Source organism: Sturnus vulgaris, chromosome 1 (assembly GCF_052056855.1).
Source record: "Sturnus vulgaris isolate bStuVul1 chromosome 1, bStuVul1.hap1, whole genome shotgun sequence".
In the NCBI taxonomy this organism is placed as follows: Eukaryota; Metazoa; Chordata; class Aves; order Passeriformes; family Sturnidae; genus Sturnus; species Sturnus vulgaris.
In genome coordinates, this window is record NC_142243.1 from 106,881,937 (window position 1) to 106,907,580 (window position 25,644).

The window sequence follows — 25,644 nt, forward strand, 5'->3', positions numbered from 1 at the left end:
TACCTGAGTTTACCTAAAGCATTTTGAACTACTCCTTTGCTCTGTAGGCCTCTGACTCTGTGTTTGCAACTGACTCAGATTAGCTGACTGCAGGTTTGTAATAGGGATGGACAAGGATGGGCAGGTTGCAGACAGGCTCTCCCAGCCTGGGTATTCCCCTCTGCACTAGGACAGCCTTCAATGGGGGTGGAGATAAAAACAGAGCTCTTGTTACAGCTGTGAAGACTCTCAAACACTCCTTGCCACCATGTTAAAGACACATATATTGGGTGTCTTCTGAGAGCTGGGTGAGAGAGTGCTGGCAGCACTCTCATTGTGCTTGCCTCTGAAAAACAGGACACAGCTTTACTTTCAAACTTCTTTTCTGTGGTCATCTACAAATAACTGACCCACTTTTGGTTTCAGTCTTTATAAGGGGCAACAAACTGAGTATGTAAAAACCCTTATAAGTTATTAGCATCAAGCTTTAAAACTCAGGAATTTTACTCAGGAAATTGCATTTCTACAGAGTAATGTGTGCCATCTTCGAAGCTCGTTTCTTCTCGAAGATAAAGTCTAGAATTTCCATCCATTTCCCATATTTATTGTCTGTTATGATGAACTAGGGACAAAAGTTTTGACTCTATTTCACAGTACTCTGTTCAGTACTCTGTTCCATTTTCCTTGTTTGAAACTCAAGCTTTCTACTTGGGTACTTGGGTGACTATTTTGGACAGACTGCTCTAGTATTTTTATCTTCATAGGATTTTGAATTTAATGATCATAATGTTACAGTCACACAGTCTGTAGGGATTTTCCTTCAGATACCAAACCTAAAAGAGTTATGCTTAGAAGTAGGGCAGGCATTGCTTTCTGTACCTGCATTGAAGTCTGCATTGAAAGGAAAAACTTGATTTAAAGTATGGAATTACTCTACTCGATCAAATAAGCATTGTCCTTGTTGAGCTCTCATTATTTTTTTCTCTTTCTTTCTGTTAGGCAGAAAGGGTTTCCTAGCATCTTGGGGGGGGGGGAAAAAAAAGGATGGCAATCATTATGCAACTACAATAAAAGATTTCTTCACCCACTAACATAGCTGAGGTATTTCCATTTCAATCACAGAGTAAAGAAAAAAGTGAACATTGAACTCAAAACATATTTCCCTGCAATGATCAGACTGGTAATCCCTCTTGCTGCTTTTGCTTCCTTATTTATTTCTCCAAGGGCCCACACCACTTATTTCACTAAGGAGCCGCAGATATTTCTATATCTCTTGGCTATGAGTTGGAAAGCTGAGTTATCTGATGGTGATTATTTGTGTGAAGACAGTGAGGATTCAGAGAAATTGGTCCAGTATTGTGAGAAGGGCAACCCTGCAGTGAGAGTGCAGTCATATGTTTATAGCATTATTGCTCTGCCTCCCACTCAGCCACTTGATGCAAGCTACTGTGGCATATTGCTGTCTGTGAATGTCATGGAAAATACTGTCTGCCTTGCAGGATACCAGCTAATATGTTTATGATATTTAAACACTCTTTCTGTTATTTCTGTCTGGGTTTGTTTGGTTGTTTTTTTGGTTTTTTTTTTTTTTTTTTTTTTTTGTTTTGTTTGTTTTGTCTTGTTTTATTTTTCATTAAAAGAGACTAGAAAGAAATTGCGTCATTCTTCTCTCCAGCAATAATATATTCTGCTTTATACAAGTAAAGGATATTACAGATTATCCATGTAAGGATATTTGTTTAGGTTTCTACAACTAACTGTTTAACAGCTAATAGTGATTTTTCCTGCAAAGGAATGTAAAATGGGAAGGATGTAAGGACTTTTATCTCCCCGTGTCCCACACACTGTATGTGACTTTTAGTTATAACATCCACAACACAGAAAGACAGACAAGGGACAGCTTGTTTCACACCCTCAGAATCACACCATCTGAAGGAAACTGAAGATCCATCCTCAAAGGGTGCGAACTTCAGTTTAGTTAAGGAAGGTGCGTTTTGAGCGAGTCTTTCTGTTGTCTTCACTCAGAACACTTTAGATTGTGTTGTGCAGCAGTTTTAGAAGTCTAGGATCCCCCAGTGTGCAAAAAGGCACAGCCTATGAGCATGCATAATGCATGCCAGTGAGCAGGGGATTCAGTCTAAGGGGCCAAGCTAGAGTGAATGTACAGCAAAACCCCTGAGATGTGTATAAGATGGATGGCAATGCCACAGCAACAGTAGTTTTGCTCTTGAGACCAGTTCTTATCAGGTTGCTGCTGTTATGTTTCTATGGGACTGATGTAGATATAGACTTGGTTGTACAAGCCATGGGAAACACTGGAAAGAACAGGATGCATTGGGGAGTTGCTGAACATTTATTCCTGCATCACAAAACCTAACCAAAAGTGCAGAAAAAGCTGTAACCCAGCATGCTGTGTGTGGAACAGTTTCTCCTTTACCTATTCAGTTTTGACAAATTGCAACAATGCTTTATCTTGCTTTTCATGATGTCTCTTCACTTTCTGCTGGCTGATAAGCACTTTTTCCTTCGTTCTTTTAAGAGGCTTCTAGCAAAATGACTTAGCTTGTTATGATAATCAGGCTGGCACTTGGCAAAGCCTTCATTTCAGGGGCTCATTATTTGGTGCTCACCATGGCCAGGTCACAGCAGTGTTTGCTGTTACTCTTTCATGACAGTCCAGTGTTGCTTTACCTGAGGGGAAGTAGTCAAGATGGTTGGAAAAGACCTAAAAAGTCACACTTGGGATTTGTATTGAACACATTAATGTTTAAGGATAAAGGAAAGTATGCATGCCAGATTGTTTTGCAAAGGTCTGCAGGATAATTTTCTTTCTTTCCTATTAGCTAGTCTTATCCTTTTACGCTAGAGGAGGGACATTATTCTAAAGGTGAGTTATGCTAGTTATCTTCTAATTTCCGGTTTTATATTTCAAAGCCTGAAGGCATGACCATGCAGTAGTTATTATATATTGTTTTGTAACGTTATCAGTGCAACTGCTGTATTTTTTGCAGTACTGAGAGTCTTGTAAATTTGTTTTCTGTTAAAGCCCTTTGGGAGTCCTAAATATTTCTAGCATGTTCTGAATAAGATGGAAGAAGGAAGAGAGAGATAAGCTATAAACAAAGGCTCTCATTTTAGTGTGGCAAGTTGTGAGTCATCATTAATTACTGAAAGCAAGGCAGGCATCGAGAGATTCATTTGTGAAACATGGCTAAGTGTTGGTAATTGTGGGCCACAGGCATAGATTTTAAATTTCTCACTTACAGAGAAAGGTAGGATTTATAAATTTTAGTTAGACAGCATGAAATTAATCTTTTGTTATTGTATGGAATTTATTCAGCCTTTGTCTCCCAGTCTCAACAGATAGGGAGCTATTGAATAGAAATAATTTTAAAAGATAAATACATACACATGTCCACAAAAATCAAAAGTAATATCTTTGGACCAGGATATTCTTCCTCTTTTTGAACTATCAGCAATGGCCTAATGGATCTGTAATTGCCATTCCCAGGGATTTCTGTACATTGACACAAAAAGGGCATATGTTTAAACATAAATAATTTTTTTGTGATTCTGGCCAGTAACTCAAAATATTAAGATAAAGAGTGAGTGGTTACTATACAATTTAAGTCCTTGCTGTCAGTCTTGGGGTTTTGCTTGTTGGGTTTACTTTTTAAAAATAATTAAATGTTATTTCTCATTGTTGTCTGAAGGTGTGTGTCTCTGCAGTATGAACGCTAAGTAGAATTATTAATGTGTTTTTCTTTCTCTCCTGAACTTTAAAAGAGAATTGTAGGATTTTTTTCAAGAGCTACTTTGTTCACAAGGGATTTCCTAAAAGATTTCTGTACTGTAATAAGTGGTAAAAGAAACTGAAAGGGTTTATGAAAAGACCTGAGATTAAGCTGAAAGACAGTAATCCAGTCTCTTTGGTCTTAACTGGAACTGTTCTAAAACACTATGCTTAAAAGTGATGTACAACATGACATGGAAATCAAAATTGGCAAACGACATAGTTTCTGAATGAAACCATGAGTCTCTTATGATAGGTTTGAACTTAACTGATAATTATCTTCAGCCAAAATTCTGATCATTCAGATGGAATATAGACACTGAAAAATAAAAAACCAAAACCAACAACATGAACAAAAACCAAAGAATGGTCTACTGATTACTAATTGGAATTGCTATCCTTTCCTTCAATGAGGAAAAGAACCTCTAAAAAATGAAAAAAAAAAGTGTTTTATAGGTAAAGAATCTCAGAGTGCTTATGGGAAAGAGGCATAAATTCTGACTGTGCAGTTCATTTTAATTTGATGTTTTCAAACACTGGAGTTTAAACACAGTTTGGTGTATTGAAAGAATTACATCTTAATGAGACCACAGGGAAAACATAACTTTGTGTGTGAACCCTCATAGAATGGTTTGAGTTGGAAGGATCTTAAAGATCATGTAGTTTCAACTCCCTGCCATGGGCAGGGACATCTTCTACCAGAGCAGGTTGCTCAGATTCCCATCCAATCTGGCCTTGCACACTTCCAGGGATGGGGCATCCACAGCTTCCCTAGGCAATGCTCCAGACCCTCACCACTCCCACAGCAAAGAACTTCCTCCTAATATCTGATCCAGACCTACTCTCTTTTAGTTTTAGTCTATCCCTTGCTATCCCATCACTCCATGCTCGTGTGAAAAGTCTGTCTTGCCCTGTAGGTTCTCTTCAGATACTTCAAAGCTACAGTTAGGTAACACCAAAGCCTTTTTTTTCCAGCTGAACAAACCCACTTCTCTCAGTCTTTCCTTGTAAGAGAGGTGTTCCATGCCTCTAATCATCAGGTAAATTAAGCAAATACAGAAGTAATGAAACAAATGCTATAAGTGTATGTTGTGCATACAAAACTAACAAAAAATTTACACTGAGAATGTGCAATGTTATTCAAGTTGATTCTGTTTTCCTACTATGAGGTTCATTAATCCACATGCATAAACTTACTTTTTTCCTATTAGGAGCAAATTTTAAATATGAAAATAGTTAAAATGCGTTAAGTTTCCAAAGGATACAATTATGTTATCTATCTACAGACAGGAGCTATAATCATAAAGTTTTTCTCCTGCTGTAAATTTTCTTTTAACATTTTACTTGATTTAGTCTTAGCTCCTCTTTAATACATTAAAGGAGGATAATGAAATATTGTTTGGAGGGTGTCGCCAGCACTGTTTCCCAGTTTGAATTTCTCCTCTCTCTAACAGATGGGAACAATTTTTCCATAAGATATCCTGAGAAAACATTTCTATTTTAATGAAAGTCATTCAATATGAGATTAGTCTAAGCTATCAAAAGACAAAACTTAATCCTTCACCTCTCACATCAGGACTCCTTTTATCTAACTTTGCACTTTAAATATGTGACATCTTGACTTATCCCTGTGTGTATCTAAACCCAACTGAGAGCAAAAGACACTTCTTGAAACTTTGACCTAATTTCTGTACTAAAGTTTCACATGTTTAAGTTAGTAATACTATACTCCAATTCACCTCACTTTTTGGGGCATGCAGAGTGAGGTGAAAAGAATGTCACACCACCTTCTGAAAGAGAATCTGATAGTGATGATAAAAATAGTTTGATGACAATATAATTAAGGCAAAATATGTAAAACTATGTGTTTCACAATTTTTTGCTCATATCATTCCATGTGAAAATGGGAGTTTGTTAACTATTTTAACTGGATGCATAGTAATTACATGTCATTTGAGAACTGCTGTCTGAAAAGCAAAGAGTCATGTATAGCAGAAATGCTCAAAAGAGCAAATGGCTTTTAGGAAAGTAAGTCCTATGCATCTCCAGTGAAAGTCACAACATTTGGGGAAAAAGTTATATTTTATAATATTATCTTCTGATTAATTTTCTTCTAATTTTTCTCTTTGATGACAATATAACCTGATGACTAACATCCATACAAAATTGCTTCATATATTGTTCTGTTTCATCTATAATTTCTAAGATGTATTTATTTGTTTTCATGAGCAGACATGCCAGAACAAATCCAAATTTCCTTTCTGGTACCTATCTGTACCATATTTGTAAATGTACAATTGCTGATAAACTAAAGCTTGCAGTTCTTAACTCCATAAAGTTTTAAGGTGCTGTAACTGCTTAGGAAAAATGAGGTCAGTTTTTAAACAAGACAAGGTTTATAAGTAGGTATGGTTGGATATGTTGGGCAAGCTCTGGGTACGTGAAATCATCATCAATTTGAAACATATATGTGTCCATAAGTTTATTAATATTTCCACCTATACTAATTCTGTCTAATAGAAGATATTAGCTCTATTAGAATTATAAATATTCTTCTGCATTCTTAAGCATGGATATATCTAGTTTTGAATTCCTTTTACAGGGTTCATAGTTGATTCCTTTTAAACACTTTCATAAAACTTACTACAATATATTTTGTTAGCACAGCAGAGTATTTTTTCCCTAATGGGAAAAAATGCATTTTTTTTTCATTTATAGAAATCAGAGCTGGAGATAAAATAACTTATTTATCAATCCTTTCATGTTCAAAATTTTGACATGATAAAAGCAACTTGAAAAGTAGATGTTTGAGTGAAAGAATGCCTTCTAAATATTAGATATAAAGAAAAGTACCATTTGCAGGTACCTACAGTATGTAGTACTAAGTAAGTACTAAGTACTTACAGCTTAGTTCAAATACGTACATTTTAATACATATGTTTGTATTAGGCAATATAGTGTAAGTTGCACATGCTCAAGCAAGCTCATTATTTAGGCTTAATATAAGCAAGCTTTGCATCTTAACAGTAAAATCTGTCAGCTTTCTTGTCATCCCTGTGGCATCCTTACCTATGTAGTTATTAACACTTCTACATTACTAAAATTGATTCTGTAATTTAAAAGCTATTTTTTCTTCATTAAGTTAATAAAAATTCTTAAATATTAGTATTTAGATAACTCAAATTTGAATTTTCTGCATCTTCTACATCAGCACAATACTCGAGGCAAGGGAATTAAATCAATTTTGCTACACTGAAACTTGTCCTCACTTATGCCAGTAGTCTTTATGCACTTGTTTCTTTCTTTCCAGGGGAGAAAAAAAGTCTTACATAAAAATTATTATTTTACTTTCCACATTAAGCATTGCAACAGGATATATTTATTAATTGAAAATCTCTGAAAGTTCAATGGGATAATTTTTTTAAAAATGAAAGATGTGAAACATAATAGATAATACAGAGGAATGTGTAGTAAAATACCTACCTCTGCTCTTTGGCTTGTGTTGTTTGAAGGTGAGATAATCATGCAAGGCTATAGAGCAGTTTGCATTGTGTTTCTAGGCTTTTGTTGTTTGTTTGGGTTTTTGAAATGCAGATTTCTCTAGCATTACCTATACCAGCAGAAATAGAACTCGATTAAAATTGATATCATCAATAAAACCACATATTCTTTCCTTGGAATGTGAAGGAGGACCAAAGCTACAAAGGCCAGAAATATGAACTGAAAGCTTTAGCAAAAATTTGATAATTAGCACTGAAGAAAATTAGAGTTTCCTAACTGCTTGTAATTCACCCAGAAATATATAGGTTTTGCAAGATTAAACCATGGGTAAGGCTACTCAACATGGAGATTTACTCAGGTTGTTCATCAAGCTTTTAAATTCATTTGTTTAAAACCAAAATTTTATCACAAGAGAAAACAGTATTTCTAGGAAATGAGGGAGCTGATTCCAGAAAAAGGCATCGTGCCTCCTAGTCCCCAAAAATCTTCATGGTGGGGGGAATCCCATGGTCTGTCAAGCTGAATTTTTCCATTTCAGTCTAGAACTAGAAATGTAGGGACCCTTCAGTCCCTTTACTGAGTGCAGGAAATCTCCCTGAGGGGCCCTCTTGCTCCAGTCCCTATGGCACACCACACCAAATTTGCAAGGCCCCTTGGCCAGCAAGGGGGAAGTCAACCTTGCCAGCAAGCCATATCTACTGATAAGCACACTTAAATATTTAGAAAAATCCCTGATAATTCACTTCCTTAATGATGGAGTTTTGCAGCCTGATACTCATAATAACAGGAATGATGCACTCACATTTCAGTGGTATCCATCATAAGGTGAAAATATCTGCCAGCCCATTACAGACACCCCCTTGAATGCTCTTGAGTCACAGGGGTTGAGGAAAGCATCAAAATGAAAAGCTATGGTGATAGAAAGTATTACTGAAAGTGTACTATTTCTATTATCTAAAATATTCATTCTCAATCTGAACCATTTTTTTTTCTGCTGTGGTTGATACAGAGCAGTCTGAGAGAACACAGCTTATGTGAACCATAAAATTACTGCCTCATGTTGGGAAGAGACTACATTTATTTCCAAAAAGCATTTGAGAGATATATACAAATTAAAATACAAGTTAAATATTTGCCAGAAACTATTGACCCACTTCTAGCAGAGCAGAGGGAATATCCATCATTGTGTAGGAGCTATGCTCAAAATCTTGTTTCATGGGCAAAGAGTAAGAGCACCTTACGTGATCTTGGAGCTGATGAAGGAAACATTTTGTAAATATTCTTTTCAAATCTTTTTCATGTCTTAGACTCCTTGCAATTTGATTTGAGTAATGAAAAGTCTTTATAAAAGTCTATATAGAAATTCCAAACTTTTTATAGAAGGGAATCATGGAATCATAGAATTTTCAAGGTAGGAAAAGACCTTGAAGATCAAATTCTGTTCCACAACCTTGTTGGGCACTGAGGTCAGGCTTTCAGGCCTGTACTCCCCCAAATCCTCCATCCAGCCCTTCTCATGGAAGGGTGACACATTGGCCAATTTCCAGTCATCTGGGACCTCCCCATTTAGCCAGGAATGATGATAAATCATGGAAAGCACCTTAAGGAGCTCTTCCACTGGCTCCCTCATCACCCTAGGATGAATCCTGCCTGATCCCATAGATTTGTGAGCATCTTAGTGGCACACAGGTCACTACCTCCCTCCTCCTGGGTTTCAGGGGATCCATGCTGTTCCCCATCCCTGTCTACCAGCTGCCCTGAGAATAACCAGTCTTACTGTTAAAGAATGAGGCAAAAAAGGCATTAACTACCTCAGTCTTTTCCTTGACTTTGGTGGCTATCCCCCACTCTTCCATCCAATAAAGAGTGAAGGTTTTCCTTGCCCCTCCTTTTTGCTACTAATGTATTTATGAAAACTCTTTTGTACATGAGAAAGAGAATTTTTGGTTTGGTTATTTTTTTTTTAAATTTAGATTTATACCATGTTGGGAAAGATGTAGCTTTTTCCGAGTCAACAGTAACTGTAAAATTACAAAGACTGCTGAATTCAGATGTCATGTGGAGATCTTGATTCAAAACCTATTGGAAGCAATGTAAAAACCTTTTGCCTCTTCAGAAAAGTACCAAACAATTAAGTTTCATTTTTAAAATGTTACAATTAAATATTTATTTAACTTATTTACATCCTAAAAGTGACATCTGAGGATATTTTATTAAATTATTTACATTTGATAGTTAATAAACATGCCTATTTTGAAGTAATAAATTAGGTGCTAAACTGTCATACTCCTAAAAAACTAGCAGCAATTTAATTGAAAGCTAATACAAAAGTCAACCTACAGCAAACATGGCAAACTCCAGATATTTCTACCAAATTATCTCTGCTGTGTCACGGTCAGCTGGACAGCCCCACAGGGAGGCTGAGGAAAATAAAAATATGCTTCAGCTTTCAGTGTAACTACAGAAATATTACTCCCTATGAAAATCATGTAGAAAGATTTACAAACAGCTTTTTTTTTTTTGTCCTCTGAGCAAGTTACATACCTGCAAATGTAGGCTGAATGATAAAAACCCATCACTTCCCCATTAACTTAACTGATTTGAATACTGATAAATGAATAGCAGAAACATTTGCCTTATTATTTAATCTGATACCAAGGCACAATAATGGAATAAGTTCCATATTGTTTTTCTACTGAAAAGTCAGTAAAAAGTCAAGTAAAAGGAGGTAGTACAGAAACAGGGACATTAAATGTGTTTGTAAGGTTCTTATTTTCATCCAAAAGGAAAACAATGAATAAGTGATTAGATAATTATCTTATTCCAAAGAAATGAACAAAATCTTAGTGCTGTCATCTGTCTGTGAAAACCTTCTTGATTGTCCTGTCTGGAATGCATCAATCTTCCCCAATATAATAAACTGTGTGTGGCTTTAAAAGAATGTATTAGCACCCATAACTGATGGTTATTGAATAGGTTCCTTCCTCCATTTTTTTTCCTTCTAATACATTTAATTTCTTACACCTGAATCTAAGGTAGGTTTTGAGCTTCCCAAGACTTTTAACAAAAGTTCCAGTTCTAACACAGCAAGAAACTTTATTTAAAGCTGTACAATGCTGACAGCAAAATGTTATTCAGAGTTTTTTATAGGTCAAATCAGAGTTCTATGTAAAGGGGTTATTTTCTATTGTACATAAAAAAAGACCTCCTTCAGGGTGATTTTTTTAAGATGTAAATATTTCAAGAATTTAAAGAGAGTTTTCATTTTCCTCACCCCCAGGTAAAACATAAAACAAATGAAAAGCCCTACCTGCCACATTTCTGCTTGCTTCTTGGCACTCTATGTGAGGGAACACTGTAAAAGAGCACCTCATAAAGCACATACCTCTTTGTGTAATGTTGATTATGAGTTCATAAACTTCCATGGTATTTTAAATATAACATATAACACCATTCACTCTCCATTACAGAAAAGTTTCTTTCTCTTTGGTTTAGAGTGGTCTATGCTTTATGTGACAAAAATGACATATCATGTCATTAATGTCTCTCTTTTTCTTCCCCCCAGCCTTCTCCAGCAGGTCTCACTGTGCAGGGGTAGTTCAGGTAATGCTCAGGAATGCAACACACATCCATGTCTTCAGATATGCCTTTAGATTGTAGGCAGCTATACCTCTTTCATTTCCAGTTGCTGCTCTATTGTAAGTAGAAATAGATGTTGCCAAAGTTGAAACTCATTTTTCATGCGATTTATTTTTCTGCATAAATGGGAGTAATGTTGTTGATGAGGCAGACAAATTATTTTCCACTGATTATAGAGCAGACATTTTATAATCTGTGTGAATCATTGTGGCCCTTGTTTTCTTTCATCTTCTTCATTGGATGTTTGAATAAAGCATGAAGCTGATGAGGTGTGCACATTAAAGCAGACTGGAAGGGTTGCTGCTGGGCAGCCTTCTACACTGTGAAAAGAAGTGGTGCTTGAGTCAACCATAATTAAGGGGAGGGAAAAATATTGGAGAATCCCTATTGCACATGTCTAGAGCAAAACTGAGCACATAGAATCATAGAAATGCAGAAAGGTCAGGTTTGGAAGGGATTGCTGGAGATCATCCAGTCCAACTGACCTATTCAAGCAGGATCCCCTAGAGCACATTACTCAGGGCTGCATCCAGACCTTTTCTCTATCTCTAGAGAAGGAAACTCCATAACCTCTCTGGCAAACCTGTACCAGTGCTCAGTCAGCTTCAAAGTAAAGAAGTTCTTCCTGATGATGAGGTGGAACTTCCTGTGTTCCAGTTCATGCCCATTGCCTCTCCTATTGCACAGCACTGAGAAGAGCCTGGCTCCCTCCTCTTGGCACCCACTCTGCAGACACTTGCATACACATGTGTGGTTGATCCTGGTTTGTGCTTGGATGAAGAACTGGATGACTTGGTGAGACTTTCTTTAAACTCATGTTCCTTGATACAAAGGCAGACAGAGTTGTGTGGTGTGCTGAATTGTCCCATGCCATGAGGTTGGCTCTAGAGCAAGTAGGTCCCACATAATCTTTTCTTGGCACCTGTATCACACCCGTCTTTTCTGTCCTGGGTTATTTTTGCACATAGTGTGGATGAAATAATTATCCTGAGGTATCTCTTTACATAGGCAATAGCTCTCCTGGCAGTTTCCTGCCCACCTAAGGGCATTAAAGCTGGCACCTGGGAATATGCCCTGTAAGCACGGGGCCCTGTGAAGCAAGGCATGGTCTGGAAGAAAAGCACCTTGCTGATGGCTGGGACTAGAGGAGATCTTCAGTTCTCAGCCTCTCTCTAACAAACACAGAGGAACCTGAATCTCCACTCCCCTTCAGACAAGGAATGTTCTTATCTCCAGCTCTGGACAAATGCAAAGGGTCAGAAAGACTTCTGCACTGGGAGCAGCATTTTTCTCTGCTTTACCTCTAGGGCTGCACGTGAAGGAGCACACAAGCATCTCAGCATGCACTGTTGATTATATATGCAGAAGGCAGTGATTAAAAACAATATTTCTCCAGATTTTTTTTTACCCTAAAAACCCCAAAAGATTGAAAGAGTTTCAGGACATATTATAAACCGAGAGCAGCTAAGTTCTGCTGCTCTCAATCTTTTGTTCTCTAATTTGTAGCTTAGTGAATTCCCCAACTGAGGAGAGGTAAAATTACTTCTAACATCCCCTTTGCAGGTATTATTTGTAAGAGCTTTCTCAAGATCTCAAAGCCATATGGGTGTAAAGTCTATGTAATATTAACATATTACAGCTCTGAAGGAAAAGAGGGGATGCTATCCTATAATGAATTTGACTGGCTAAAAATGAAAAGGAGTTGAGTTTTTCAAAGTCTACAATATCTATAAAGGACTTTGAAGTACTACTCCATTTCTAGCCCCTGGATGCATTCTCAGTTCTGCATTTAAATTTTACACACCTGTCCAGAAACAAAATATTAGAATCGGTGTTGTTGGGTTTTACAGCATGAATAGAAGAAAAAGAAATTATGGAATAAAGAATTGCTTTGAAAAATGGTGTGATCTTTTCTGGATGGCATTTGAGCTCAAGACGTACATTTAATGTGTTTTTGCATCTCTACAAATCCAGTGGGACAGAAACTGGTCTAAAAGCACATTTTCTTTGTTAAATATCTCTATGTAAAATTATCTACAGAATGTTGCTGTGCTATTGTTTGACAGAACAATATGTCATGAGGTTTGGGAAATATTCTGATTTCAAACATTTAATCATGTTTGTTTTGTCCATTATGCAAATCTGTAGAAAATGAAAAGAAACCCTGCATAGCAGTTCGTGATAATTCATAAGAATGTTTTGTCCATTGTTCTTCAGTTTTTCTTGCCAAAACCTCTTGACTTTGCTATATTCATGTATTCTTCAAAACATTAAGTGATGAAGAGGAATAGTTATCTGTCATGAAGAAGCATCAGTTTATCTTGTTATCCTATTACAGTGTTTTAATGTCTGTTAGGAACTGATTTTTAACATTACTCCTACACATTTGGTGACTGATATACTGATGAAAAGACCTGAATACAGTTTGCATTTCCCTTGACAGAATGAATAATAGGTAACGTGTGTTTTTCAGATGTAACAAGAGATCCTACATGGTCTTTGCTTTTTACCTATGCATTCAATCCAAACTCTTTTGAAATCAAAATGCATCTTTCTATTGCTTTTAATGAAAATAGAATTTTATCCTTTATTTTACAGAATACAGCAAATTTCTTGCTTTAGTACCACCTATATTTATAACTTTCTTGTGCCCCAGAAGTCTGCTTAGTGGAGTAAAGCATCTTGTACTAAAAGATGGAGGAGTTACTTTAGAAATTTCTTTTTACACCTTTAAATATTTCAGGATGACTAGAGAAGTAACATATCTGCTGAAGGAGCCTGGCTGAACTACAGAAAATTGATTCCTGTGACACTGAATTGTGTGTTTTGTGACTCTCCTGTCCCTGACATGGATACACAGCACAGGACTTGTGTGAAAACTCATCCCTACCAACTGAGGGGAAAATGCACACTTTCTTTTACTGGTAAAACGTTAAAGTCTTCCGTATATTGCTTGTACCAAAACCTGACAGGGATATTGTTGAAAAACCAAAGCCAAATGCATTTAAATTCCTTTATTATATAACTTAAAATTCAGTCAATTCTGAAAAGTGTTTAGTGAATTTAAATGGCCTTTCAGAAATGCATTTGTTACATTTTACTCTAATAATAAAACAGTTCCTCTCTTAACTGAAAAATATAATTCTATGCTTCGTTTCTTTTTTTTTCTTACTGTGCTATGCCCAAATTAAAACAAATACATAAATAAAAAAATTCTATTGTTATTGCTCTCGTCAAGTTCATGATTCTTAGTAATTTTTCTTCTTGTTATTATATATATTATATATATTATATATATATATATATTATATATATCAAATTATGGCACAGCTTCCTTTAAAGCAACAACAACAGCAACAACAACAAAGAGAAGATGAGTAAGCCTGTCTTGGCTGAATTCAAACATCTGCTGCTGGTTTTCAATCCATACTTCATCTAGTTATGTGATTAGCACCTGTATATATATTTTCCTATTTAAAACGTTTCCTTTCTTGCTGCATTCATGCTGCCAACCTTTCTGTGGCCATGACCCAAGAAGGGAAGGCAGAACAAAGCCTGAAAGCAGTAGTTTTCAGGGTTTACAGAACATGGGCTTTTCCAGTGAATAATGAGACAGAATCATTCCTGGCCCATCACAAAGCAGTGTGGAGGCAGTTGTGAGTCTCACGGATACTTTGACCCAGATTACAGGACAGAAGATGCTATTTTTTTAGCCTGTAAGGCTGTTCAAAGGAAAGACATTTCTCTTGTTGAATAAACAGTAATTGCAGACATATGCAGTGATATTCATTAGTCAGTGGGAAAGAAGAATGTTAAATTAGTCTTTGCCTGATGGATTGAGTCAAAACCCAGCTAACCCAGCTGAAAAACGGATGCAGTTATGTACGAGAGATGATACTTCTTCTTGGAATATCCAACAATAATCAGTAAAAAAAATCTCATTGTAAAAGAAAATATCCAAATTGGACATTTTTCTTTGTGAAAGGTTTATGAATGTAGGTTTTTTTTAGACCCTTTTTTCCCCAGGAAACAGTGAATACAGATTTTATAAATTCAATTTAAAAAAAATTCCATGCGTCAGCTACTCTACTCTGTAAGCCTTAAGAAATACAGCACATGCTGTTAGCCATGCTCATGTAACAGTTTTTCATTCTTTCTGTAGCACGTGTCTCTGAATTCCTATATTAGTGTATTAGTGAATAATTGTAACATATATTTTATTTTTTCCTATACCCTCAGGTAGGGCTGTTCCTCCAGGAGCTAATATAGGGTCGGTGGAAGGTAAAGAAAGGCATAAGAGCGACTAAGAAGAGAATGAGCTATTTAGTTGAATAAATAATTACATAAAGTAGGACACAAGATAAAAGACATGAATATGTTTAAGTGCAGTTTGTAAAGCAGAACTAATTTATATCCCTAGCTGAATTAATGATGATGTCCAGTGAACACCAAGGGAACTAAACTGAGGCTGGTGCTATGGATGAAATAAAGGTCTGATTAAAAATCTCTTTTAAGGAACAGAGCAAGGGAAATAATCCTGTTCACTTTGGCAGGTCCTAGATAAATTGTCTCCATATCCAAGCTGTATGTAGAATTCCCTTATGTCTTCAGGTAGGCACACAAAAAGGAGTGGGATTTTTTCAGATTGTTAAACATGAAAAAACCTTAGCCATATTTACAGAATAACCCTTTTAAGCATGCACATTGTACAGTTATGCAACTTTTCACCATAATTGTATGTTCTAAACATGCCTTAATATAGATTCAAACACTTGAGAAGAGTTCAACACAAAATGCTTACATAATGCAACAATGGACACTATTTCAGCACTCAGTGAATCCCAAAGAATTGTGCTGGCCATTGTTTTAGGGGAAAGTAACCAAGAAAGGGTCAGCTAGATTCCCCCTAAAAATATGCCTATAAGCTACAAAACTGGTTGTGGTGAACAATTGTGGGGTGTGAAACATTCCATGTTCAAAATTGTGGATGGTTCCTCCACCCACAATTCAGGACTCAGATAGTGAGTATTGGCCTAGTTCTGCTTATAAATACTAAATGCATACTTTGGGACAGCAAGTTTTTGAAGTCTGTCCTTACCAATAAATGAGGATATTCCAGCATCTGAAATTTTCATTGACAGAGCTTGATTGTACAGAGCTTGGAGAAGAGTCAAGAATTGCCACATGGCTACAGCAAGCCCAGGTGAAGCAGACTGCAGTTCTGAAGAGGGAGCTGGCAGGAAGCTGAAGGAAGAAAGAATTCTAGTAGATTGGAAAGAGACCTGAATCAAGGTCAGAAGGTTTCTCATGAATAATTGAACACTTTGGTTAGTTTTATTTCTGTGGCCCTCCAGAATTATGCATTGCTCTTCAAAAGGAATGAGATATTCAAGATTTTCAGAGACTCAGTTTTGCTATGGTATTTTTTAACAAATGTGATAGTTTCTTTTTTTTTTTTTCTCCACCAAGTACCTCTGCTATCTTTCAGCCCAAATCCACATTTGTGCATACAGCATTACTTTCTTTAACTGTAGTCTGAAATGTATCCGCTGAAGTGTTACTCATATTTTGAATTGCCAACTAAAATGATTGCATTCTCCTCAGTATTTGTCTTTCTTGATCAGACCAAGTAACAAGGTTGATTTTGCATGTATGAGGATAACTGTTTCAACTCACTTAGGGTCTTGCCAGGAGAACCATAGAACTAATCCTCTCAGCTAATTGCAGGATATTCTTACCTTTGCAGAAAGAGAGGTTTAGTCAGTGTGCTTATTTGCCCTCTAGATCTGAGTTTGGTAGCCTGCCAAAACATTCTGTCTACTTTTGATTCTCTATCTCTGCACAGACCCTCAGTGACACTTTCCACCTGAGTTCTCAAAAATGCAATCAGTGTGTCAGCTCTGGGTAATTTAGGTATCTCCAGAAAGCCTAAGCTTAAAAACTTCAATAAACTCTAGTATTTCAATAGGTATGCCAGACCCATCATTTGTTTCGACTTTGTCATCTCATCACAGGAGAAGTATACTGTCATTTGTCTACAATGACTGTAATTAATGCTTCAGCTCCTAATTCAGTCTTTGGTGGGCTGTAACTGGATAATACATTCTCTGCAGTACACTAAGAAAATAATGTATCTGCTTGTCCAAAATGACAGTAGAGCTCCTGTATGCTGTCAGACATTTGTTTGTATTCACTCAAGTGAGTTTTTAGGTTGATCTTTGTCTAAGCAACTTGTTAAATGACTCATCTTTATTTTCCTGGTTGCTAACGTGTGGTGTGCTGATTTTTTTCTTAAAATTTTCCATCATCTTATAAATGACTTGATTTCTTTCTGGCTTCTGAGGGAAAGAAGTACAAAATAATTTTTTAGGCATTTTCTACTATCAAAACAGTGTATATAATACACTGAAATGTATAATGAATACGTACGAAACAAAATGAGTTGATAAATGGGAGAGACAGCCCCTACAGAAATTACCACCATTGAGATGTCATTCTTACTTATCAGATATTTGAATAACAATAGTGATTATATAAACATATATATGTGTTTCTTCTTCACACCCACGATTAGCAATGCAGAAAATAACTGTTGTAGTCTTATTACTATGTATAATAACAATGGTAGACAATTAACAGTACTTGCCTAAAAGATTCTGTGATTCCGTGATAATTGTTTGAAAAGGGATTCAAGACTTAATGACTATTTCAGCACTTCTGTATCAGCAATCACTGCAGTAAGGGCTTTATGTGAGAAATTAGCAGATGGCATCATGAAATGCATTTCTTCTGCTCTTGGGTCTGTATAATGTCCTGCTCATCTGTTTCCATTGGGTGCTTAACGTGCTCCTCATGTATTTAATATCTGACTTTTTATTTGATCCTTTCAAATCTCTCAGCAATACAGCAAAGCCTAATTGATACCTTGGGAGTGGAGGAAAAAAAGCATAAAAAACTAGAACTTCTGGAGGGCAGAGGGATCCTTAGCGAGCTGCTCTGAGAGGAGCAGTGCTACAGGAGCAGACCCTGTCAAACCATGCAGCACCACCTGCTTTTCAAAAGAGGGTTAAGGCGTGAGCAGGATGCTGCAGCGCTTTTATAACCTAATTGTACCTGTTCCCAAACCAGCCCATTAAGCCCAGCAACATTGTTACTGAATCATTTGTTCCACAGTAGTACCAAATTTCAAAGCAGAACAAGTATCCCAAAGGAACCCAAATGAAACAAGAGTATTAGTCAGGAAGCAGAAAAAAAAAAAAAAGCAATGGATATTTGAGAATAAGACCTCCTTATTATAAACCCATGAAATTAACTAGGGGGCACTAGGAAAAGAATGGAAGAATTAGAACAGATGGGTATTTCCCTTGAAATATGTATTTAACTAAAATAATTGGCAACTAAGTACCAGATAACAATATTTGCAAAATCAAAACCCAAAACACAAAAATACTGCAAAAATATATAATGAAAGAGAGTGTGGTCTATGAATGTAGATATGTCTAATACTTGATTTGAAATTATGCAACCAGTATTATTCATTATTTTACATTATCACACATTACCTGTTGGAGGCATTAGTTAGGTCTCCAGAAAATTCCCCCTATCAATTGAAATTCAGGGATGTAAGTCCAAGCTAGAAAAGGGAAAACAAAATATGATTTATTGTGAGGCCCATGGTGTCTGTCATTTTTAAAAGAAAGACTCAGTGAATAGCAATGGAGATGAAGAGAAATAGAACAAGTAGTGGGTGTCCCAATATCTTACATCAAGTGTTTAATGTAGGCACCTACATATGAGAAAGTCAGATAAAGACCTATTAAGGTATAAAAGAGGAATAAGAACTTCAACAGAAGCTTTCCTGTCATCCTAATTTAGATATATGAATTCCAGTTGCTTATAGAGCTGGGAAATGAATTCCACAGTTGATAGTTATCTTTTATGTATTTACAGCATCTTATCTATTGTGTTTGATTCAACAAGATTTATGTAGCCACAAGAATAAGTCAGAAATAATTCTGCTGACTTCCATTTAAGTAACTATAAAAGCTTAGCTCAGTGTATATGCTGGACAAAGGAATAATAGAGAGAAGATGTATAAGGAGAAATTTTGATACAACAGACCAGCTCAAATGGTTGATGTGCATGAAATGGAAAGCAAGGACAGATGGTTATTCAGAGAAGAAGCAAAGCCATGAAGATGGAAAAAATACAAAATAATTGTGGAGAGCTAGCAGCACAGTTTAAAGATGATTTCTCAAATTTAAATCTTGAGTTTAGTGGTTCAAAAATATCATTATTTCAATAGTATTGAACAGGGAACTGTATAGGAATATCAAGTAGTTTCCAATCATTTGAGTAAAAAAAAAGTATTAATAAATTCTGTGATATTTATTTGTTAAAAATTATCTATTGCCATATCGTCAAGCTTTATTTAGTCCGTATTGTCTAGATTATGTCTCCTATCAGTGCTGTCTGTGATGTTTAACATTGCTCTGTAATTTTCTTCTTTGGTTAACCAAAGAGCACATTCCAGAGTTATCATTAATTTGCACATTATGCAGCTTACTTAGACCAGTAGAAATAACAGCAAATGTCACTTAATTCAGAACAGTACTGCTGTAAAAACAGTGTGAAAATATTCTGAAAAATAATTATGTAAAATTAGAAGTAGTTTATTCAACCGAGCAGACAACATGTTTATTCATACTTCTAACTTCATTAGTGCCTGAATTAAGTATAGCATTTCTTTCTTGGGTATTGTGTGCAATCATGAATCAATACAGCTCTGGGGATGGAAGCTAGATGCTGTCCTAATTTTTATGTCATTAATAGAGTAAGTGCCTTAATTGAACTTCGGCTATCTACAAGTTAGACATCTAGATTGTTCAATTCAAGACAATATTAGGCATCTAGATTTTGTCAATAAATATTGAACATCTCAGCTTTTTTATCCCTACTGCTTCAAGTCCTTGTTCTCTGGAGGCTTTCACTGCTATTAAAGCTAGATTGAACAGCAAGCTTTGACTAACCTTTAAAGGGTTGAAATTAAGTGAGAGAAGTCTCTCTTAGATTGTCATTCCATAAGCTATTGGTTATCACTAAGCCTAGTTCAAGCCATCAAAGAGATGGGCTCTAGATTGTGTCAGCTAATCAGAGTTAAAATTCATCACAAGACCAATATATAACAATGAGATGACAAAAAGAATAAAGTCAGTTTGACATGCTGGTATTGGAACTGAATGAGTAAATTTGTCATTAAAAAAAAGCTTAAAGTTTTTGTTTGGAAGCTGCAAATGTGTAACATGTTTTCATATAAACAGTGTTTTGAGTAAAACCTCAAACGATGTATTTTGTGGACTAAAAGATAACAACTAAATAAGTACAATGAAGTCTAAGCAAAACTCCTTGACCGGGTCAAAAAAATTATTTTCAGCAAAGATGAAAGAGTTCTATAATAAGACAGATATGTTTCTGTTCATATCATCACCTGGTCATCCTCACTGAAGTATCCAGCACTGTAATTCTATTTTGCAATTAAAGATCCTGTTCTAGAACCACGTCTTTCTGGAAACATATGCAAGCTGGCTCCAAAGACAAATTGAAAACCTGGCACCTTAAAGAAATCATCACATTGTACCTGAGTGCCTCTTGTAGGGGAACAGCAGCCACATAGGCAACAAGCAGAAGAACATGATGCTAATTACAGTAATTTTAAGGGAAAAATTTCTTAACTCAGGCCAAGTTAAGAACCATTCTGCAAAAGGAATGAGTTTATGCAGTTTCCTGAAGATCAGGTTTTTAACGTTTAGTAACTGAAAACACTGAATTAAAATAACCCCTGCTGCTCAACAGTGAAAACTGTGCTAGTGCAATATATTTCTTATAAGACAATAAAGCTTATATTGTTTTTTTATGGTAGCTTAAATTGCACATATTGCAATATTTCTTTATTTCAGTTCTAAAAATCCTGCAGCTCAGTAAACATTTTCTACACATTTAGTTACAAATTAATTTATGTTTCAGAATGCAAGTGTGATTTCATGAGATACTTCATATATCAGAAGAGGAACAGAACAAGTTTTGCTGTCTCTGAGAAATGCCTTTGGAGAGAACTACTGGTACTCAAATAGCACAATAATTCTCAGGGAGGTTTCTTCATTTGGTCAAATTACTCCTACCATGGCACCTGAACACTTCCACCACTCCTCTGGTCCTTCCAGTTTCCAAAACACACCTTCTGCCTATATTTTCATTAACAATGTTATCATCTCCTATAACTGAAATTACTATTACAATTGGGCTCTTGGCCTGCCACCTATGATTGGCTGGATGGGCACCAAGGCCACTAAATGTGTGTGTTTCATGTACGTTTTTGAGGACTTGAGTGTTGAGGACCAAAGATTTGAGGCTTTCCATACACATAAACTGCTTTCAGCAGTTTGCCCTTGGTAACAAGTTGGTTGTGCCATACCCTTGATGCCTGTTTCCAAAAGTAGCAACATATGGGCAATACCTTCCACTGGCCACTGCTTAGTATAAAACAGCAAATGGTACCTTGGAAAATTACGTTTTTACATTTCACATTTTTGTTCCCCAGGCTGACGTCATGCTGTGCTTCAATAAGAGTTTTGTTAGGACAATAAAATAGTAACCATCAGGTTTTTGTTAAAAAGTCTTTCTGACTGCCAGAGGGAATGCAGTATTTACACTTTCTGATGTGCATTCAAAAGTTGATGTCAGCACTTGGGTTCAAGGTCCTTGCAGAAGTGGGTTTCACTGCATGGCAGGGATCTGCTGAACCCAGGGAACCTGAAGGGATTATTTTTCTCTTTTTCAGTTATCTGAAACATTTGTTGGTACAGTTTTGTGTTTCTAATTAATTGCTTCACAGGAATAATTTTTCAGGGTGGAAATGGTGTTTAGAAAATTACCACTACCTTGAAGTCATTGAATTGAATTTACTCCACTGGGAGAAGTGATAGTTTGCTAATGGATAGCATATATACCTGAATTCTCCTACATAGTCACCTAATCTTTTTCTCCTTCTTTCTAAGGAATGCTGTGGTTACTCATCATAACTGCTAATATTTTTTTAAAAACTTTAATTTGTCTTTTTAGTCATCTCTACTACTCTATCTATGACAGCAAACACTTCAGAGACTGAGTTATTTAAAAAAACCTGTTTTCTGTGTAGTTGCTAGACTTCACTGTAACACGCCTCTGGCTCTTTTGGGTTTTTATTTTGAAATTATTTTTTATCACATTGTGTGAAACACGAGTTATTTCTAGCTCTTCCTGCCACATGGATGAAAGTTTAGGAAATGTGATTCTTTTCAGGCAACTTGCTGTTACAATAAAGCCTAGCATCAACGAGTTAGATTTTCTGTTTTGGCTACAAATTCACATCAATTTTTCTTTACTACTGCTGCTGAGGATGATGTATCTGATGGGCTTAACATCAGGTTGAGTCTCAGCTGGCAGTAAAAGGGTGAGGGAGGCATCTCCTCTGTCAACCATCAATTCTCCAAGAAATGAGGAGCCAGCAAAATTATCTCAAATCTGTCCCTCTTGAAGGGCACTAATACAGCATAATGTTGCAAGCTCTTTGTATAAACTGTATTTGCTTTTAAGAGCAGATAATAAGTGACATCCATAAGTGGATGCCTGGGCATCATCCTTCCTTCATGGATTACCATATCCCCAGTCATATACACCCACATGCTTTGCAAAAAGCCCAGATGAGCTCTAATGCTAGCCAGTCTGTCTTTGCATCATGCATGACCTTCATCTACATGCACAAACTACTCCATATTTAATGTTCACATTAGCTCTGGCCTTCACTGAGTAAATTAAATCTCAAACAAACTGCTTCCTGAGACTGAGGGAGACTTCAGTCCTGCACCTCAGCACTTTCAGGTTGAGCAATCCTTTGTACCATTAAGAAGCACAACTCTCTGTCTTACAGACTCCACCTCTCAAAGCTCACAAGCTGTTTTTCTTTTGCCTCTAACATTTGAGCCACAGTTTCTTTGCTCTCCCTTGCAGGCTGGTGGGGCAACTTCTGTTGCCAAATCCCTTCCAAAGAATGGCAGTATTCATATATGCAAGTGGTTCCTGTGGTCCCCTTTGTATTGTCAGAGTCAGCTAAAGTTCTGTCTTATGTGTCTAGCTCTCTTGTCCCTTCTTCCTTCACAAATTGTGTAAATTTCTGTAGCTGAAACAACAAAATAGGCCTATAATCTCCTACAGAACACTTCAGATTTGGGTTATTCCATCATTTCCTCTGGGTTGTTAGGGGTCTTAACTTGGAATCTGCTGTCTGTTGTGAATCCTAATATACCAGTCCTATAGTCCCAGTGGTAACAAGTCGAGTTGCCTTAAGCAGTGTTATATGTTCCATTCCCTGAACTGGCTACCTCAGTCTTAAGCATTATTTAAGCACAACTCTAAAGTCTGTTTCCTAAACTGAACTTTGTTATTACTTCGCTAATTACAAAGACTATCTAGAAACACTTTCTCTTTCAAAATAATTTTCCTCTAACAGACAAGCCTTCATGAGTAAATCCCACACAAGTCTGTGCCTATTCTGACACCGTCTGGAATTTAACAAATGTAGATCTGTATAGTACAGCTTAGATCTGAGCTTGTAGATACCTTTTGTACTCAGCAGAGAAAAATAGGCATTTCTGGGCAGAGTTTCATCTCATCTAAATATAAAATAGGTCAGATGATTGCATTCTTGGATTGGGGTGAAATGAGCCCAAATAAGCTTCAGAGACTATTTTAAGGGCATGATGCTAAATCTGGATGATGCAAATGTCACATAAGCTTCTGCCCCAAGTGAAAAGACATAGTCACTTCCTAATTCCTACTAAGAGTGACTCACAAACTGTAATAAAGAAACAGGCAGTGAGCTGCCACAAAGTCAGTAAAGCCCACAGACCACAGGGAACTGGAGGCAGATCGGCTGTCTTTATTTGCAAATGATGTAAAACTCAGACAGACATTCCTCAGAGTGGGTCCTCCCCTTGGTGGTCAGTCACTGCAGCTGGAGCAGAGGATGACAAGTGTGGAAGGCAGCAGCACTGATGGTGAACAGCCTCTGCTGAGCCCTGGAGACAAAGCTGCACCTTCCTGCTCTTACAGCAGAAGACAACATATCTTTGCTGCACAGAAGCAGCATTCATTCTCCCTAGATTAAAATTGCTAAGTGGGCATGGCAGCTTGTTCTTAGAAACATGATGCATCCATTTCCTCTGTGTAAACATCTTTATTCTGTAATAGAGGAAAGGGGAAAAATTTCCTTTATCCCTGGGGGAAATGGTGTCCTACTTCTATCTAATGGCATCCTCAGAAATGCATACAATAGCAATAATCATTCCAAGGAAGAGAGAGGAATTTTTAGGGCTCTGCTTAAAATGTTCAAACTTCACATGCTAAAGGGCAAGGTTATTTAAATATTCTCAGCAGTTGCCTTCATTAAATGAATCCCTTTTTCTTGAATTCTGTAGTCAATCATTACTCATTCTGAATATCTCAGGCCTGATTCTCCAACAATTGCTTTAGTGCTGCTACTTTTATCTGGAGGTAGAGGCATGGCAGAATTGAAACACATCAGAATTCCAATGAGAGGAAGGTAATGAGAACTCTGGCTGTAAGTTTAGACAATCCTCATTGACTAGTTTTAAAATCTAGAATTAATCCACAGCTGTTTTCTTTACAAAACAAAAATCACTATTTTTGGGGTAACCAACTAATCTGAATATTTTTTGTTCAGACTGACCTTTTTGTGAAAGTGCCTCCTTGTGATCTTTACAATGTAACATGCTTGCATCACCCTGCACACAGAGAGACAGTAATAATCATTTTAGTGGACATCTGTGTTGTGTAAGATTTTGCTCACTTAACTGACATCTGTCTCTCTGCTTGTTTATGAAAATTTGATTTTTCGCCTGTCTCCCTAACTATGCCAGTTCATTCCAAGAGCTACTTTGTATGTTAATTTTAGAACAACTCCCACCTGGGACAATCCGGTTCATTGATAAAGGTCTGATCCTTTAAGTCTCAGCTCCCAGAGGATTGAGCCTTTTGGCTCCTGCAAGTTAGAGTTGGTTTCCTTTATTTATTTGTGTGCTGAAGTCCCTGAAGAATAACATGGTGAGGAGCCAGTCACAGGAGCATTGTGAGCCTAGTGGTCCCAGGGCCAGTACAAGGGCTTATTGGTCTGCCTGAGGGCTGCTGCAGCTCAGGGACTCACCTGGGTTTTGTTAAAGGCAAGTCCTCTATCCACTAAAGGCATAGGAGAAAACCTCTTGGGACCATGACTTACTGAGCACTCACACACACAAAGCCAGAATTGGAACCTGCCTCCTACAGGATCAGGTGCTTTACCTAACTTCTCTGCTGTTCTTACTCAATTTCTTACTGAAATGACGTGGACTTTTTTACAATCAGTCATTTCTGGGAGCATGTTTTCAAGCTCTTAATTATGCAGCAATTATTCACACTATGTACACTTGTACGTTGCAAGTTTTTACGTTTCCTTCCAGAAGTATTGCAGATGTACCAGATTACTTCATCTCCTAAAGGTCTAAGCAGTGACTTCTAATATTCATGTTAACTCTCAGTCCCAGCTTGTCCCAACTCTACTGACAAGTATGATCTGTTTTCTTTCATTTGTATGTTACCACATAACATACATAGGCATGCTTTGAAGAGCTATACATGTAAAT

At 36.7% G+C, this 25,644-nt stretch overlaps 1 long non-coding RNA gene across 1 annotated transcript in view; it reads right to left on the reverse strand.

The window, feature by feature from the left end:
- LOC148225393 (uncharacterized) overlaps window positions 1-25,644 on the reverse strand; it is a 189,068-nt gene that overhangs the window by 14,448 nt on the left and 148,976 nt on the right. The window contains exons 2-4 of the long non-coding RNA XR_015806861.1: window positions 18,475-18,545; window positions 16,011-16,156; window positions 7,256-7,382 (exon numbers count right to left, since the gene is read on the reverse strand). This is a non-coding gene — a long non-coding RNA (uncharacterized LOC148225393). The remainder of the gene's footprint in view (window positions 1-7,255; window positions 7,383-16,010; window positions 16,157-18,474; window positions 18,546-25,644) is intronic.